The 17869-nt window shown below is 43.3% G+C and overlaps 1 protein-coding gene across 3 annotated transcripts in view; it reads left to right on the top strand.

Annotated features, from left to right (window-relative positions):
* The window catches only part of LOC126283955 (protein still life, isoform SIF type 1), a 1235171-nt gene that overhangs the window by 330446 nt on the left and 886856 nt on the right, over positions 1–17869 (top strand). The gene's annotated exons all lie outside the window — the stretch shown is intronic.

Below are 17869 nucleotides of genomic sequence, written 5' to 3'. Positions count from 1 at the left end.
GTGGAGGCCAATCAGCTGCTGACAGTGTCTGCACACGCTGTAGATGGTGCGGAAACAACTGGTTCTCCCGTAGCACTCTCCATACAGTGACGTGGTCAACGTTACCTTGTACAGCAGCAACTTTCCTGACGCTGACATTAGGGTTATCGTCAACTGCACGAAGAATTGCGTCGTCCATTGCAGGTGTCCTCGTCGTTCTAGGTCTTCCCTAGTCGCGAGTCATAGGCTGGAATGTTCCATGCTCCCTAAGACGCCGATCAATTGCTTCGAACGTCTTCCTGTCGGGACACCTTTGTTCTGGAAATCTGTCTCGATACAAACGTTCCGCGCCACGGCTATTGCCCCGTGCTAATCCATACATCAAATGAGCATCTGCCAACTCGCCCTTTGTAAACATTGCACTGACTGCAAAACCACGTTCGTGATGAACGCTAACCTGTTGATGTTACGTACTGATGTGCTTGATGCTAGTACTGTAGAGCAATGAGTCGCATGTCAACGCAAGCACCGAAGTCAGCATTACCTTCCTTCAATTGGGCCAACTGGCGGTGACTCGAGTAAGTACAGTACATACTGACATAACTAAAATGAGCTCTAACATGGAAATTAATCGTTTCCGGACACATGTCCACATAACATATTTTCTTTATTTGTGTGTGAGGAATGTTCCTGAAAGTTTGATCGTTCCTTTTTGTAACACCCTGTATAAAACATATCAGGGGGACGCGGGAAACAATGCAGTTGTCGTAATGAGGAAAAGGAGCGATCTGTCTGATGTCCAAAAGGGCATTATCATTGGCTTCTGGGCCAAGGGAGGAAGCATTTCCGAAACTGCTATGTTTGTAAACTGTTCGCTGCCGCCAGTGGTTAACGAATACCTTGCGTAGGAATATGACGCTATCCAAATCCGGCGCTGAGAGAACTGTGGTGTACCACAGAGAATACAGGGATGAACGATGGCTGTTGAGATATGTACGGACGAATAGGCTTGCAGCTCTTAAGTAAAAGACCGGCCCGTTGAACCAAGGGGCTACCAACAGTTTCTCCTCAATGACCGTTCAGCGAACATAGATGCATAAGGGCATCAGGTACCTGGTTCATGCACTCATGCTGACTGCCCTTAATCAGCGATGAAGGTTGAAATTTGCACGCCAATACCGCAACTGAGTGGCGCCATGTGTTCTTTTCAGATGAATCACGTCTTATGCTCGAACAGGCAGTTGGAAAACAACAATTGCAACAATACCCGGAAGAGTGCAGGCTGGAGTAGGAGCTCTATGGTCAGGAGCATGGGTTAGAGGTATTCTCTGAGCTATCTCATCATTCTGGAAGACACAGTGATGAACACAAGTACGCATATATTCTTGGGGACCATATCTTCCACTACACAAAGCTTTTTTTCTTCGCCACAATAGCATCTACCATCAGGACAATGCAATGTGCCACAAATCTCACATTGTCTGTGCGTGTTTCGAAGAACACCGCAATGAATTTACCGTACTCCTCTGCCACAGAAACCGCGAATCTGAGAGCCACCGCGATCGGGTTGTTCACGCGATGGATCCTTAACCGTGAAACCCAGCATATCTGGCCACGGCACTGGATTCAACATGTCTCTGCAGCCCTGCCCCAGTTTCCTCCAGAATCTTTCTGACGCTTCCTGCATGTCTACACTGCGTAAGGTGGTTATTCAGGCTTTTGACAAGTACATATATTTTTACTGGCGACTGACGACAGTGTACTGAACAACATTACATCAGTATTTACGCCGTTGCAGACTAACAGTTATAGCTATAATAAGTTGTATGTTTTTAAGTTAGGTGGTACCTCCGAGTACATGTGGTAAGCCATTAATGTTTATTTGCCCTGGGTAGCAGGTCAGGTGCTGAAATGTGGATACATGGACACACAATGGGTTGCCTATACTGACAGTTGTAGTGGCTTTGCTAAGACAGTGAAGAAAACATCACGTCATATAGTTTGTGACTTGTTTGTCACAAGACTATTCAGCACACAGAAAACGCAACAAACACACTGATGTGTGTACATGTTAGAGTACCAAATTCAAAAATATCTGCACTTATACCCGTTACACCCTGTATACACACAGAGTGTTAAAAAACTACACTTCGAGGGTTGTAGAGGGTGTCTTGAGGAACAAATTCAGGATAGGAACCGTTCCCAGAAACATCATCCAACGACGCTTGCCACCCCGTCAGCCACGAACGAAACTTTGTCCACTGATGGACCACAGGAGGAATGTTTCCTCGCAATGTGGTTTGCTTACATTTGGTATAACAGGACAGACGTTTGTGGAACCTCTTCCCCGACGGTGTGACGGTGGTTTACGGCGCCGTTATCTTGATAGTATTTGATCAAATTCCATACATGTTATGTCGTTGACGTTCTCTTAGAATCTTCTTTCAAATGCCGCTGAAAAATGTATGTAGTTCCATTAGAAAAAACGTAGTTGATGTAGTAATCCGCCGACCATAAACGGTAAAAATTACTTGCGAACCTCAGGAGATTCGCAGTATTCTACGCTATAAAACGGCGAAAAATGCACCTCGATATACACTATCTATTCATTCTGGATGTATTTGGAGTGGTCTGTCTTTCCTGTCTCACCATGCACAAAAGTAAGAATTATTTGGAAGGTTATAAATGTAAATCGTTGTGATAAAAATACACTTGTAAGTCATCATTACAACAGATGCTGACAAGGAGAGTTCTTTGATTAGGTACTTTTATGTTTCATTGATTCATAGTGAAGAGATAGTCAGGGATGCAGAGCTTGTCAGAAGACAAGAATAGATGATAGCTTATATATGTAAAAGAAAAGTTTTCTTCCACAGATCCTAAATTATAGAATAAATTAAAAGAATATGAAATATGTATTCATTTAATAGATAATAACAAAGTAGTGGTAAATCCTGCTAAGTATAAAACGCTGAGGGAGGGGCTTATGATAATACTTAGTCTATTTTAGTCATGCGTCATCAAATAGAAATTTCTTTTCAGCTCTTATTTACAGTGATCAGCGATCACACTAATTTACTGAACCTGAGCCGAAGTAAGATTTATAGTACACTCATGACATTTGATAATAATAACAATGTGTATGTCAGCTTGACTAGTTAACAAATTCGTCAGTGCAGTAAAAGGATTTGGCTGTCAACAAGTCTCTTAGGCTCCTTTTATACTTAACTTTGTTAGAAGATAAATATGTTACCGCTGACGGCAATTTACTGAAAATGAATGTTCTTGAATTATGGACACATTTCCGGAGCAAAGTAAGGATTTTATGAAGATTTCTCATTTATTCTTTTACTTTTTTCTTTCATTAAGTGGGATATTCGTTTTACAAAAAAAAAAAAAAAAAAAAAGGATGGAAACTGTTTACGACAAAGATCACTGAGCGACATACGTATTGGAATCAGTTCCCAGTTCCTTGTTTCTTGAATTGCTGGGCATTCGTGAGTTCGCACGAAAAATAATACGTGTTCTACGTCTTTGGGATGGGAAAACTTTGTTTGGTAAGTTACTATAAATCATCATTAAAAGTCCTGCATATAACGTTGTAAAGCCTGTTATATGTTTGCGGTGATGCTATGGTCGGCTACAGCTATGTCGCGAACATCACAAATTGTCTATTACTGGTTTTTGTGAAAACACACATAAGCAGATACAACAGCAAGTTTTGTTTCGCTTCTGGTCAGTGTCTGTAAGTTTTTTACATGTGTAATGCTCTTATCTATTTGTGTCAGGAACAGTACGGCGCAAAATGTAAGATCTGGGAAGGTTTTATTTTCACAACAGGACGTATTTTATGATTCTTGGCTCCAAGGAACTTTCCCTGTAAGCGTTTGCTGTAACGATGACTAATTTTACATTTATAATCTTTCAAATAATGCTTTTCTTTATTTATGTTTATATAGAAGTAGAATGAAACGACCTTTTGATAAGAGCCTTTACACAAAAGAATATAACACTGCAGCCACTTCTTACTGGTTAATAATAACTTTCTTCAATGTCTTTAACTGTCTGCAGATGGTGATTTGATTTTCACTGCCCCAGCAAATTCAACCGGTTAATTAAGCTATGTGTGTTATAGAAATTATAATTATGACTACTTGAAACTTCTGTGTTGTGCTGAAATAAAAACGTACACCCACTTTGGCTCGGTGCGTGTAGCACAAGTTAATCTGCAGTACCTATCGATAAAATGGAACCAGCGAGCGAGGATGCAAAGTGCGTAAACCGGACAGCTAATTCTGATCAGTGTCCCGTGTGCAATAACGGGATTACATCCGGACAGATTATCGTGCCACACTAGAAAATTTGTACCCCTCAATCAGTCGCAGTGGCATCCCATTTAACCAATCAGACGCAATATTGGAAAATCACAATAGCATCGTAACTCTTAAGAGTGCCTTTGCGGATTGCAATTGCCCAATGAGACAATGCCATCTGTCAAACGCGCGGCAGTATCATATACTGCACTAAGCTGAAACTGAAAATCGTTAAAAAAATTGTAAAAGCAAGACATGTAAATGAGTACGAGGATGCCACGAAGTATAGCTGCTACAAAATGAAGTTTTCGGTGGTAGCCGTAGAAAGCCTTTCAGAGGGAGCCTTTTATCCTGTTTACCAAATACTATTTCTTCCCAGTTTTTTGGCATCCTTCCGCAACTCTGAGGATCTGTGATACGATAAGCAGGGAACACCATGTTTAACGTAAAAGCTTCTTACGGATTTCGACACTGCTCTCCACCCCTGCGCTATTGAATCTACAAATGCACCGCGTCCGTTGGTTATTTTCTGAGGAGTACGTTCTGTTCGTGTACACCGTGCACATTTGTTCACTAAATCGTACCTTCGTAGATTATTCCACTGGATAGTGCCTTTCTATGTCTGCCCCACTGATCATTTTACATTATTACTACGTAGTCTCATTGTGGCCTGTATCTTCAGTTAGCAGACTCGTATTATTGCGACTATCCATTTCGACGTGATTCCCTAGATACAGGGGAAGTAACATTTCAGGGCTACGATTGTAATTGCTTATGCTATGTAACTAATAAGTAACATCTACTATTAAAAGCGTATTGGAGATCAATAATCCTACATTTAGCTACTACCTACATCAGTGGTATATTTCGAAAGACAGGGATTACTGTAGTGTGATCTGTTGTAGGGTATGCTTTACGAACGAGGCTCGATAGAGCTCAGAATAATACAATACTTAAGGCGCTTAGAAATAATATCAGTTATGCCAAGGTGGCTACGACTGACACAACCAATGAGCGACTGTTTAGAGATCAAGTTCGCACTATTTATTACCGAATCAATTATATACAGTACTTAGCTGTCGTTTGGGGGACATCTGGCGTCCTATAAATTTTTTTGCAAGTATCACTCAGCATCAATTTGCTAACCCTGTTGGTAGACACTTCGGGAAAATTCCTCGAACTCCAGTCGCAAAACGATGAATTGATGGACGAGCGGCGGCCGTCGAAGACTGGTTGCAGGCTGTTGTCCACTGCCGCTCGTCGTAATGAGACGGCTGGGCATTGTCAACCATCCAACTGCCTGTGCGTCCCACATAATTACCTGGCGGGCGGAATGAAACCGAGGAAAGCCTTATTTCCCGCCACATGAAAGGCATGCATAGCAGGGCGGCAAAAGTGTCGTCCTCCGTAAGTGAGACGGTACTTTGGCTTTAGCCATACGTCACCTCGTCGCTAGCGCCTGCTACGTAGACAACCCACACGACAGTAGTGTACTGCGTGCAATCTGTACCCCATGGGATACACAAGGGAGTTCCTCCGAAAAGAGGAAGACGGGAATCCTTCCAATGCAAACATCCCTGATTTGCGTGCAGTAGTTTAAGAAAACCACAGAAAATCTAAATCTGCATTGTCTGACGGCTATTTGAACTTCCGTCCTCGCGAACTTCAGTTCACTATCTTATCAGGACGTCAGCTCGCTCCGTTCTACAGTTCGTAAATGTAGGAATACTTTCTCGTTCATGTACATCAATGTTATTTTCGATGTTATTTAGTTAGTTTTGCTGAATGCACGTATTTAGTGGTCTGAGAAAGCAAAATGCATTATTTTCCTATCGTGCCAACTGCATCAACAAGAATGATTACTAAAATAAACCTGACAGCTATGTTTTATTCAGCAGAAATCTATTAAGTAGTCTAAATATAGCGACCATATACCACCAAAGTATAGAACTATACACATGCCGGAGATGACAGTAAGGGCATCCGACCATCCTCACTACTAACGCTGCAAAATCTAGATTGACATGCCATAGCCGTCTAGGAACGCGATACGATCAGGGAAAAGAAACAATTCATTTCTACTTCATGACAGTCCTACTCTGCAGAACAGTGGTTCTCATCCTGGAGGTAGTTACGCCTGAGGGGTAAAATGTAATTTTCTGAGAAGTAAAATCAAAAGGCTTTATTTGTGATTCCATCACGGAACTATATTATTTTTAAAACAGCATTATTATTGCCACTATTTTGTAAGACTATAGCACTGATTATGAAAGCATCGAACACTAGCTCTGGCGCATACCGCTCTGTGGTGCAGTTTATAGCACTGTATGATCAGCATCCTCGTCACATTGTCCACCCACTACACTCGTACTTTGCACTTTATACATTTCATCTAGGACAGAAAAATTGAGACTTATGCGCCACATATGCTTAAATATCTTATAACAATGCCTTCTCAGAGTTGTAGGTAGTTGCAGCATTAGAACATGAATTGTTTCATTATTCGCTTCACAGAACAAACGAAGTAATTGACAGCACAATACAACAGTAACTATGAATGAAAGCCACACTCCTGTCGGGCCTACACTATATTATTATTATTATTATTATTATTATTATTATTATTATTATTATTATTATTAGTGGCAGTTACCAGACATGAAACATTGGTAGCCTGCAGTCTTCCAATTTCTATCAGGTCAGAAGTAAGGAGTCCAGCAATCTTGTGATTTACAAACAATAAGTATAGTGCACATACAGTAACTTAACTGGGTTCATTTTAAATAAGGGCGCGGCGTGTGGGTGAAGCAAATGTTGCTAGGGAGAGAAGTGATGCAGACGAAGCACGTTCTGTAATACTTTTCTTTTCTGAGAAGGAGTACAGGTAGCATGAGCTGTGCATTGGCAGTTGCTTTATTATTCTACACACATTAAAAAAAGTTCTGCATCACCCCTATTCCCAGAGCCCCTGAAGATAGACGTTGACTGTGGATATTGTACCTCAAACACAGTCCCTTTGACGTTCAGAGATATCACTAAACCCGCCCAAAGATGTAAGCAATCATGTATGAGCAGTGCCTATTAGACGGAGGCGGTCTGACGGCCGATCAGTTCCAGTCATTCCACCACGGATGAGGTACACGGCTCGTGTTGTCCGTACTTCAACCATGACTAGACAGTCGATACCGCGGTTCGATCGCGTCCGCATTGTTACTTTGTACCAGGAAGGGCTCCCAGCAAGCGAAGTGTCCAGGTGTCTCGAAGTGAACCAAAGCGATATTGTTCGGAAATGGAGATACAGAGAGACAGGAAATGTCGATGACATGCCTAACTCAGGCCGCCCAGCGGCTACAGTAGATCACCACTACCTACGGATTATGGCTCGAAGGAACCCTGACATCAACGCCACGATGTTGAATAATGCTTTTCGTGCAGCAACAGGACGTCGTGTTACGACTCGGGCTGTGCGAAATAGGCTGCACGATGCGCAACTTCACTCCCGACGTCCATGGCGAGGTCCATCTTTGCAACCACGACACCATGCAGTGCGGTACAGATGGGCCCAACAACATGTCGAATGGACCGCTCAGGATTGGCATCACGTTCTCTTCACCGATAAGTGTCGCTAATGCCTTCAACCAGACAATCGTCGGTAAAGTGTTTGGAGGCAACGCGGTCAGGCTGAACGCCTTAGACACACTGACCAGCGAGTGCAGCAAGGTGGAGGTTCCCTACTGTTTTGGCGTGGCATTATGTGTGGCCCATGAACGCCGCTGGTGGTCTTGGAAGGGGCCGTAACGACTGTACGCTAGGTAAATGCCATCCTCCTACCAATAGTGCAACCGTATTGGCAGCATATTGGAGAGGCATTCGTCATCATGGGCCACTATTCGCGCCCCCATCGTGCACATCTTGTGAATGACTTCCGTCAGGATAACGACATCGCTCGACTAGAGTGGCCAGCATGTTCTCCAGACATGAAAGCTATCGAACGTGCCTGGGATAGATTTAAAAGGGCGTGACCCACCAACCTCTCTGAGTGATCGACGCCGTATCGCCGTTGAGGAGTGAGACAATCTGGGTGTACAGCGCATTGATGAACTTGTGGATAGTATGCCGCGACGAATACAGGCATGCATCAGTGCAAGAGGACGTGCTACTGGATATTACAGGTACCAGTGTATACAGCAATCTGGACCACTACCTCAGAAGGTCTCGCCGTATGGTGGTACAACATGCAGTGTGTGGTGTTCATGAGCAGTAGAAATGGCGGAGATGATGTTTATGTTGATCTGTACTCCTGTTGTCTGTACACGTTACGAAACTCTCGGAACCGAGGTGACGTACAACTTTTTTTGATGTGTGTTTAAAAAAATTATTGTTGGAAATATAAAGTACCTATTCACCTTTCGTCAATTTTAAAAATGAAAATATTGAAAGAAAATTCTTTTTCATATTAAAGTCTAGCTGGTTCTAATGTTGATAATGGGGCAAAGGATGATGGGGGGGGGGGGGGGGGGGGGGAGTGGTGCTAGCAAATATGTAATTGCACTCAGGGATTAATGGTCTCTGAAAGGTTACACTTATCACAACAGCGTGTAATGATGTTTTCACATAGAAAATGTACCCCTTAGTTTCACATCATTGCGTACTGTTGCGAATATGATCCACGGAAGATGAAAAAAGACTAAAGTGAACTAAACCATACTGACAAACTACGGCGTGGATGAAATTCTCAGTCTTGTGTGCCTTCCTGTGGAAGAGCGACTGTCGGAAGACAGCAGACGTGCAATTCAGCGGAGGCAGAGCGGGTTGTGTAAGGAAGAGACTTTCGCGTCTCTGCGCAGTTTGTAATCGCGCGGGCAGTGTCCAGGGGTGGAGAGCCGTGGGGGTGGATAGTGGCGCCGGAAAGCCAGCGCGGGGCACAAAAAGCGTGGCCGTACCCACCGGCGCGCGTAATGTCGCCATTAAAAACGAATTCCGGCGGGAGGCGTGATAAACGGCGGAAGTTGCCAGCCGGCGCTAAATAAAGGGCCACGTCGTGGGCGGGGCGAGGGGCGAAAGCAGGTACATTACCCCGAGGCCGTCTCCGCCAGCCGGGCCGCTCCTCGGAGGCTCAGCAGCGAGACGCGGTGGCAGGCTTCACTGGAGGCGCCTCTCTTGCTCGGCCTGTTCTGCGTACACCAGGGAAAGTAATTGAAACATCCGCAGGGTACAAGGGAACGTTGAAAACTTATCGGGATGGGATAGAAATGAAAGACTTACCTATAAGAGGGGGTTGGGTTGGGTTGTTTGGGGAAAGAGACCAGACACCGAGGTCATCGGTGTCATCGGATTAGGGAAGGATGGGTAAGGAAGTTTGCCGTGCCTCAGAGGAACCACCCGGGCATTTGCCTGGAATGATTTAGGGAAATCACGGAAAACCTAAATCAGGATGGCCGGACGCGGGAGCGAACCGTCGTCCTCCCGAATGCGAGTCCAGTGTCTAACCACTGTGCCACCTCGCTCGGTTTACCTATAAGAATCCTAGAAAACTGACGACATGACCTTTCTAGCCGACCGTATTGCATTTACTTTCTTTGGTGGTGATGATGTTGAATGTACACGTGTCCACTGATTTGATTGTTATTTTGTCTCAAAGGTACAGCAGAGGACCCTCGCTTCAGGTGTGGTCACAAACGGCTCAAAAGATCTCGTAGTTTGCACTGAAAACTGGTCAAATACTGTTCGGATCATCCGTTATGACGTGTTTCTGGTTTTACGTTAAGAGTCGTGGCACCTCTCTAGCGGAGAATTACCACACAGTCAATACCAGTGTTAAAGTGAGATTTGCCCGTCCAGATGACACTCCCGCAGCTTCAGAAACTTATTGCACTTCCAGTCAGCGATCCTCTATGATCATTGTATGCACTTTTGCAGTAATTCCTGGGGTACTGGTAAATCTTGGGCCAGCTACGCAGATTATCACCTGAACTGTCCCGACCAAAATTAAACTCGTTTGTCCATTTGCCAGCAATTGCATACGAAGAAGCAGAGTACTCCAGTGTGTTCTGAAAATCAGCGTCAATTTTACCTTGTTTTCATAACATTCTCCACGAAGTACTTAATCACTGCTCATATCTGCTCTGCTTCACATATCACTACACTGGAGCAACCACATATCTCCACCCAGGACACCGAAGCGTCACTTGTTTACTTATAAAGGATGGCATATTATTGCGTGGGAACCTCGCTGTGCTAGCGCTGACATCTGGTGGCGATTCTGTAACTTTTCAAACTACACTCGTAAGTAATCCCTAGCAGACATCACGATCCTCTACACTCACTTTGGGAAAATAGTTGAGGCCTTTTATCTTCGTCTGAAGAAAAAAACTGAGCTTGATTTAACCTGAGAAGTAATGTAACATCGTCCTCCAACTCACTTGGGTATTCATCCAAACTGGAAGGTGTCTGTGGAATAGGTATTTCAGAGCTATGGGGCACTGGACTTGTAGCTGAGTCAAGGTTGTGATAACTTATGCTTCTCTTGTTTTTTGAATTGAATCTCTGTACGTCAACTGAAAAGAAGGAGCAATCAGTGCTATGGTTTTTCTGCTCACGCAATATCATAGGAATTCCAAATTGAAATGCATTTTTCTTGCCCTTAAACCACAAACGAAGATCTTCTTCACATCTTCTAGACACCTTATGAGGGGCTCATGGTTTATCTTGATGACCAATTTTTAATTTAAAGTAAGCAAAATAAACTTTCCGCACAAAATCACTTATGTTTCTCTGTTGATTTTTAATACTGTATTCACCACAGATATAACAAAAAATGTTTGGAGAATTAACGCAAACTCTTGTAGCCATGACTAGACAGAAACGACAGCACTGTTCACTTGTAAAGCAATATGTCTATTGAGAGTTTCTCTTCATTTCGTGCGTGATACAAATCGTCATTTGACTTATAGCAACACGATGAAACTGAACAATAAGATTGTTTGCATTTGCTTCTGGCGCCCAGGTGATCACGGTAAAACCTGCAAGTGGAAAAAAATAGTTAACATTGTATTTTTTTTAATTTAAGTTTATTTTATCAATTACAATCGATATAATTTTTAATAATTATTAAATTAAAAAACACATAGGTTTATTACTAATTGACATAATTACTGCAATATAGAAAAAACCTATGTGATAGAATTGTTGCAATATTTTTCCTTTTTTTGGAAGGTCAAAATCTATACGGAAACTTTAAAAAATCCTATACAGTTTTTAATCGCAGACCTGTGTTACTACAGAACCATCTCTGAACTGAACTATGCCCTCCACAAACAGTTGATCAAACAGTTTAAGGGGACATCGGTTTACTCACCGCCTTGTATAATTTGGAACTCCAATCATTAGGGAACCATCTCTGGACTAAACTACGCCCTCCACGAACACCTGATTAAACGAGACATCGGTTTACTCGCCGCCTTGTGTAATTTTAAAAAAAGTAAAATTATTTGTCGTCAGACCACACGTTTCACGTTATGGTGAGTAGCCAGCATACAGCTGTTGTCCAGTTTCCGTGTTGTTTGCCTTCGCGGTGTTTACTAAGAAACTGGATGAGACGGGCCTGCGATCACTGGCAGCAGCAATTTCTGCCAAATTTATCGTTGACCTCTGTCGATGATGCTCTGAGAGTAGTACACCACTCCCGCAGACACGTTCTACAGAGTTGAAACGCCAACAGACCGAGAAACTTTTAACGGCATGATCATGGTCATGTACAGACACCATAGGTGCTTTTTGTTTATAGCGTAAACATACCTACTTTAATGATATCAAGGATTGTAAATGAAAAAGCAAAACAAATATTCACTCTAGAAATTGAATACCTTATAATAAAGAGATAACTACACTGCTGCATTAACCTATGAACAAGAATATTTAAGAAATGAAAAACTCTTGAGGATGTATAATGTAGTAAACGGAATAGGCATACTACCTAATTTCGTTGTTGATCACCCAATTCTGTGCCAGTATATACATACTTAACATTGTAATAATGCGCTTAATTCCGTTATAATTTTCTTGTGCCTTGTTCACTTAAGGTACTTTTCATTCATTTTCAGCACTGTCACTAACATCTGCACAAATATTACAGGTCAATACCGTAGCGTCAAGTGGAACGGTGAACTGACAAATGTCTTGGAACCACCGCAAACAAAACGACACTAAATCGAAGCATTTTAGCATTTCCGCAGCTACACCTCTCTCTACAAATGGCACCATTGTCATCATTTCTTCTGTTCTTTGACTTTTGTTTTCCTTTAGACGCAAATCTCTTTTTGGTGCAATGGATAGTGGATCATTCGGTTAACGTTCAGGCCATACTCAATTTCTTGCATTTTTATTATGAAATAAACTAACTTAACCTCCAGTTCTCTCGTAAGGGCAAACGGTCCACCCAATTTGCCAATGGTCACATTGTCTTTGTCACCATCATTGCGGTCTACCTAGTCTCTTAAGGTACTGCATGGAAAATTCAGAAATGTTTTGCAGCTTTGTATATCGACCACTTTTCTTCCAAAACCTCCTGAATAGGCGTATCTTCTCTTACGCACGTAACCCATTTTTGGCTTCTCCGTCTTCGCACATTTGCTTAGTGCTGGAGCCGTTGTTTTTGAAATGGACTGAAACCATAAGAGTTTTTGCCGTTTTCTTAAGCGAATGATTCAGCAATAAGGCATTTAAATCCAGCTATGATGACAGGTTATAAGTATGTTCCATTGGTATTACAACGGCATATAAATGACTGACTAATTACTTGAACAACTTTCCTTAATAAAATTATTTAACAGGATCAGGGTAGCAGACGATGTATTTCACTCCATATAACAAACAATAAACTATACGTTCCGAGCACAACCTTCGTTTCCGCTCAGAACGTCTTTCTCATGTGAAGACATTTATGCTTACTTTGTATAGAAGGCCTACCTTACGTATGGACAAAGAATGTGCCTGCTATCACAAAAAAAGTATGTCACGGAGTTAGGTATGTTTCTTTCGGGCGGGAAGGAGCGCCGGGTCCCAAGTACGAATCCGCCCGGCGGATTTGTGTCAAGCTCCGGTGAACTGGCCAGTCTGTGGATAGATTTTAGGCGGTTTTCCATCTGCCTCGGCGAATGCGGGCTGGTTCCCCTTATTCCGCTTCAGTTACACTATGTCGGCGATTGCTGCCCAAACAAGATCACCACGTACGCGTACACCACCACTACTCCACCACACAAATATAGGGGTTACACTTGTCTGGTGTGTGACGTTCCATGGGGGGTCCACCGGGGGCCGAACCGCACAATAACACTAGGTTCGGTGTGGGGCGCCGGAGGAGTGATGTGGACTGCGGTAGTCGTCGTGGGGTTCTCCGTCGTTTCTAGTTCCCCGGTTGACATACAATACAATTCATACAATAGGTATGTTTACCCTGTTACCACAGGTAAATGTACGCTGATAAGACAAAACATTATGCCCACTGCCCACGGCGACGTTGGATGCCGCCTGGTGGCGTCCCTGGCACGTGACGCACTAACAAAAGGATATAAGCGGAGCAGATACGGACGGGGACCACCCCTGCGAAGACACGGGCTGCAAATGGGCAAATCCATTGAGACAGGCGACTTTGATTATTAGTACGCAGAGTCTTTGGACGAGTATCTCGAAAACAGTGAAGCTGGACTGATGTTCACGTGCTGCTGTTGTGAGCACCCACTGAAAGATGTAGAAGGATGGTGAAACTACCACTACGAGCTAAATGGTTGGACGTCCACGACTCTTTACAGAGCCGAGCGGTCTTAGACGCTGCAGTCACGGACTTTGCGGCAGGTCCCGGCGGAGATTCGAGTCCTCCCTCGGGCATGGGTGAGTGTGTGTGTTTGTCTTTAGGATAATTTAGGTTAAGTAGTGTGTAAGCTTAGGGACTGATGACCTTAGCAGTTAAGTCCCATAAGACCTCACACACGTTTGAACATTTTTTGAACTCTTTACAGAACTAAACTTCCTGGTAGATTAAAACTGTGTGCCGGACCGAGACTCGAACTCGGGACCTTTGCCTTTCGAGAGCAAGTGCTCTACCAACTGAACTACCCAAGCACGACTCACGCCCCGTCCTCACAGCTTTAATTCCGCCGGTACCTCGTCTCTTACCCTCCATACTTTATAGAAGCTCTCCTGCGAACCTTGCAGAACTAGCACTCCTGGAAGAAAGGATATTGCGGAGACATGGCTTAGGCACAGCCTGGGGGATGTTTCTAGAAAGAAATTTTCACTCTACTGCGGAGTGTGCGTTGATATGAAATTGATATGAAACTTCCTGGCAGATTAAAACTGTGTGCTGGACCGAGACTCGAACTCGGGACTTTTGCTTCTGGCGGGCAAGTGCTCTACCAACTGAGCTACCCAAGCACGACTTCATTCTAGAAACATCCTCCAGGCTGTGGCTAAGCCATGTCTTTCTTCCTGGAGTGCTAGTTCTATAAGGTTCGCAGGGGAGCTTCTGTGAAGTTTGGAATGTAGGAGACGAGGTACTGGCAGAATTAAAGCTGTGAGGACGGGGCGTGAGTCGTGCTTGGGTAGTTCACTTGGTAGAGCACTTACCCGCGAAAGGCAAAGGTTCCGAGTTCGAGTTTCGGTCCGGCACACAGTTTTAATCTCCCAGGAAGTTTCATATCAGCGCACACACCACTGTGGAGTGAAAACTTCATTCTAGAAACATCCCCCAGGCCGTCTTTACAGAACGTTGAGTTCGGAGACTTGTCTGCTTATAAAGGAGGATAGACGGTAATCAGTAACAACTCTGCCGAAAGGACAGAATGCTGGTTTACCCACAAATGTTTCGGAGCACACCGCCCATCGTAAATTGTTGAACATGGAGTTCCGCAGCAGCCCCCCTACTTCTTCACATGTTGACCCAAAGACATGCAGGGGCACGAGATCGTCGGTGAATCACATTTCTGAGCGATGGTCGTCTCCACAAACGATGAACGGCGGCTCGAAACACGCAGCGCTCCACGAACTCAGGCTGGTGAGAGCAATATCACAGTGGATTGAGTAGCATTACAGTGAACTCATTTTGATGTCTCATTGACCACATTCACCTAATATAAATTCTATGGAAATCGTCTGGGTCGCTATCGGGCGCCATCACCGCGTATGCACTGCAGCGGCCGTTTATTTGCGAGAATTACATGACCTATACGTAGACTTCCAATGCCATATATCTGCATAAACCTACCAACAAATTGTCTGACCCTGATACACAGCCTCAGTGTTGTATTTCGTTCCAAAGACGGACAAACAAAGTAATAAGCAGGTGGTCACAGTGTTTTTGCTCATCAGTGTATATTGTCACCTTACACAAAACAGTAATTGGGTTCAAACCGTAAATGTACCGTTTCACGAGATGCATGGTGACATATCAGAATTATATTGATGTACCTTAAAACTTTAATTTGGACACTTTGGTAATAAACCTCTGCTTTCAGCTCGTAGTAGTAAGTCTACTCACAATTCACCTAGACTGGAACTTATTCCTACATTACATTGCAAAGTTCCCTGTCGAATAACGGAGAGACAGAAAGATGAAACTGTTAAAGGTACTCGTAAAGGGGAATATGATGATACACTTGACGTACTAATAAATTATATGGAATTATTTGGATAAGTTGTGCGTCCAGCAGTAACTCCAATAAGGGCTTTAGAATTTGTTCTCCTATTACGAATAAGGATAATTTTGCTTAAATACATTCGCTTAACTACTCATTTATGAAATAATTATTAAATGCACAAGGACATCAACAGTAATTTCTGGTAAGCAAATTGACAGTATGCTTGTAACAGTCGATTGTCATACCGAACGTACCTTCTCACATCTTCGGTCCATTGCAAACTATCGCCCGGGTCCGTGACCAGGAAATATTATTGCTGGTTATGTTAATGAAGACAGACGTATGCACCGCCACGCAATTTTCGAATGACCACGCTCAATTGTGGCCAGTCAGTGGAGCGTTTACCAATTTGTTCCACTCACCACGCGTCGACAGACGGACCATTGTCGAAATTAATTGGTAATGCTGTAAATTATGCCAATTAGCGGTGGCCGGGTCGCACGCCATCGCACAAAGCTTCGCTCTTTGGGACGCGCGCAGAGCAATATTACTAATTGTGACGTCGCGTGCCGGAGGAATGGTAACTGATGTGATGCGATGCACCGCGCGCGTTGCGTTAAATGCCACTAGCACCGGATTTCGTAGCTCTCGTCCCAGTAACGAAATTGTTTCTCATTGCCAGCACACCAAGTATTCAGATAATTTCTGTTTACCACGTATCTCGTTTCATCGTCGTTACATCTGTGGCTGTCTAGCTTATACCATCCGAGGTGCACCATCTGCTAAAATATATTTCGAAAATAATGTAGCAATCTCACGTATCCTCGACTATGCATCCTTTCCAAATAAACAGGTTCACATACAGTTCTCGATCATACGTTCTGGCTCTTGCGCAGTGAATTGAAACGACGCATAGCTTGCAATTTTCCACCAGTAAAATCATATTGAGGTTCAATACTGGAATAACGGCTTAATTAAGAGACGACGACGTAGAATTCTTTCCAGCTCTAGTACGAACGTTAACGTCTAGACTGCAGTGAATTCTGCTGCGTTTTCTGCCTCATCGATACAGGCTAATGAAAGGTGGTAGCAACTTCTTTATTTGACGCCCTTTCGTGATCGAGGCCAAACTATTCAGGTCTCTATGCGAATTATCTCGTTAGACAGCAACGGAAAAATATGATGATAGTATTTAGGAAGTTTGACATCAAGATATTCATCACCTGTACAAAAATATTTGATGATGAGCGTGGTTATTGCTTTAGAATGTTGACAGAATTTTGTAAAACAGTTGCACCACTAATAAAATGTGTGAATGTCAGACATTGAAACACATTACAAAACAAGTGCAATGGTCAGTAAGGAACAGATAAAATAATAACAGAAATGTGTGGGTGATTCATATCTTATCAAAAAATGGACGTGACAACTACTACGCAACCAATAAAATTCCACAATAAAATCGTGGGATAAAGCGATGTAGCTCTGTCGTAAGACACTGGATATGCTTTAAAGACGACGTCAGTTCAAGCACCAAACATGCATTCGCAATTAGATTTTCAGCGGTTTCTCTAAATCAATTTACATAAATGTTGAGATGGTCTCTTGAAAACTATACGACCGATTTTCTCTTCATTCTTCTCAGATCCGGGGTTTTGCTTCGTGACTAATGATCTCCTCGTGTACGGGGCACTGAATCCAAATCTTCCTCCGCTTTTGAAAGGTTAGGATGTTGAGGTACAGTCAGAACACACCGCAGGTGCATGGGTAGAACAGGTGAAGAAATCAGCTGTAAACTTTGGGGCGGCACATAGCCGACTTTTTCTTCTTAAAGAAAACTGAAAAGAAGGAAGATAATGGTTTAATTTCCCGTCGATATCGAGGTCATTAAAAACGGAGCACAAGCTCAGAATGTTTCAAGGATGGGGAAGGAAATCAGCTGTG

Source organism: Schistocerca gregaria, chromosome 8, assembly GCF_023897955.1.
Source record: "Schistocerca gregaria isolate iqSchGreg1 chromosome 8, iqSchGreg1.2, whole genome shotgun sequence".
Classification (NCBI taxonomy): domain Eukaryota; kingdom Metazoa; phylum Arthropoda; class Insecta; order Orthoptera; family Acrididae; genus Schistocerca; species Schistocerca gregaria.
Note: the sequence above shows the minus strand (reverse complement) of the source record. Positions and strands in the feature narration are given on the sequence as shown.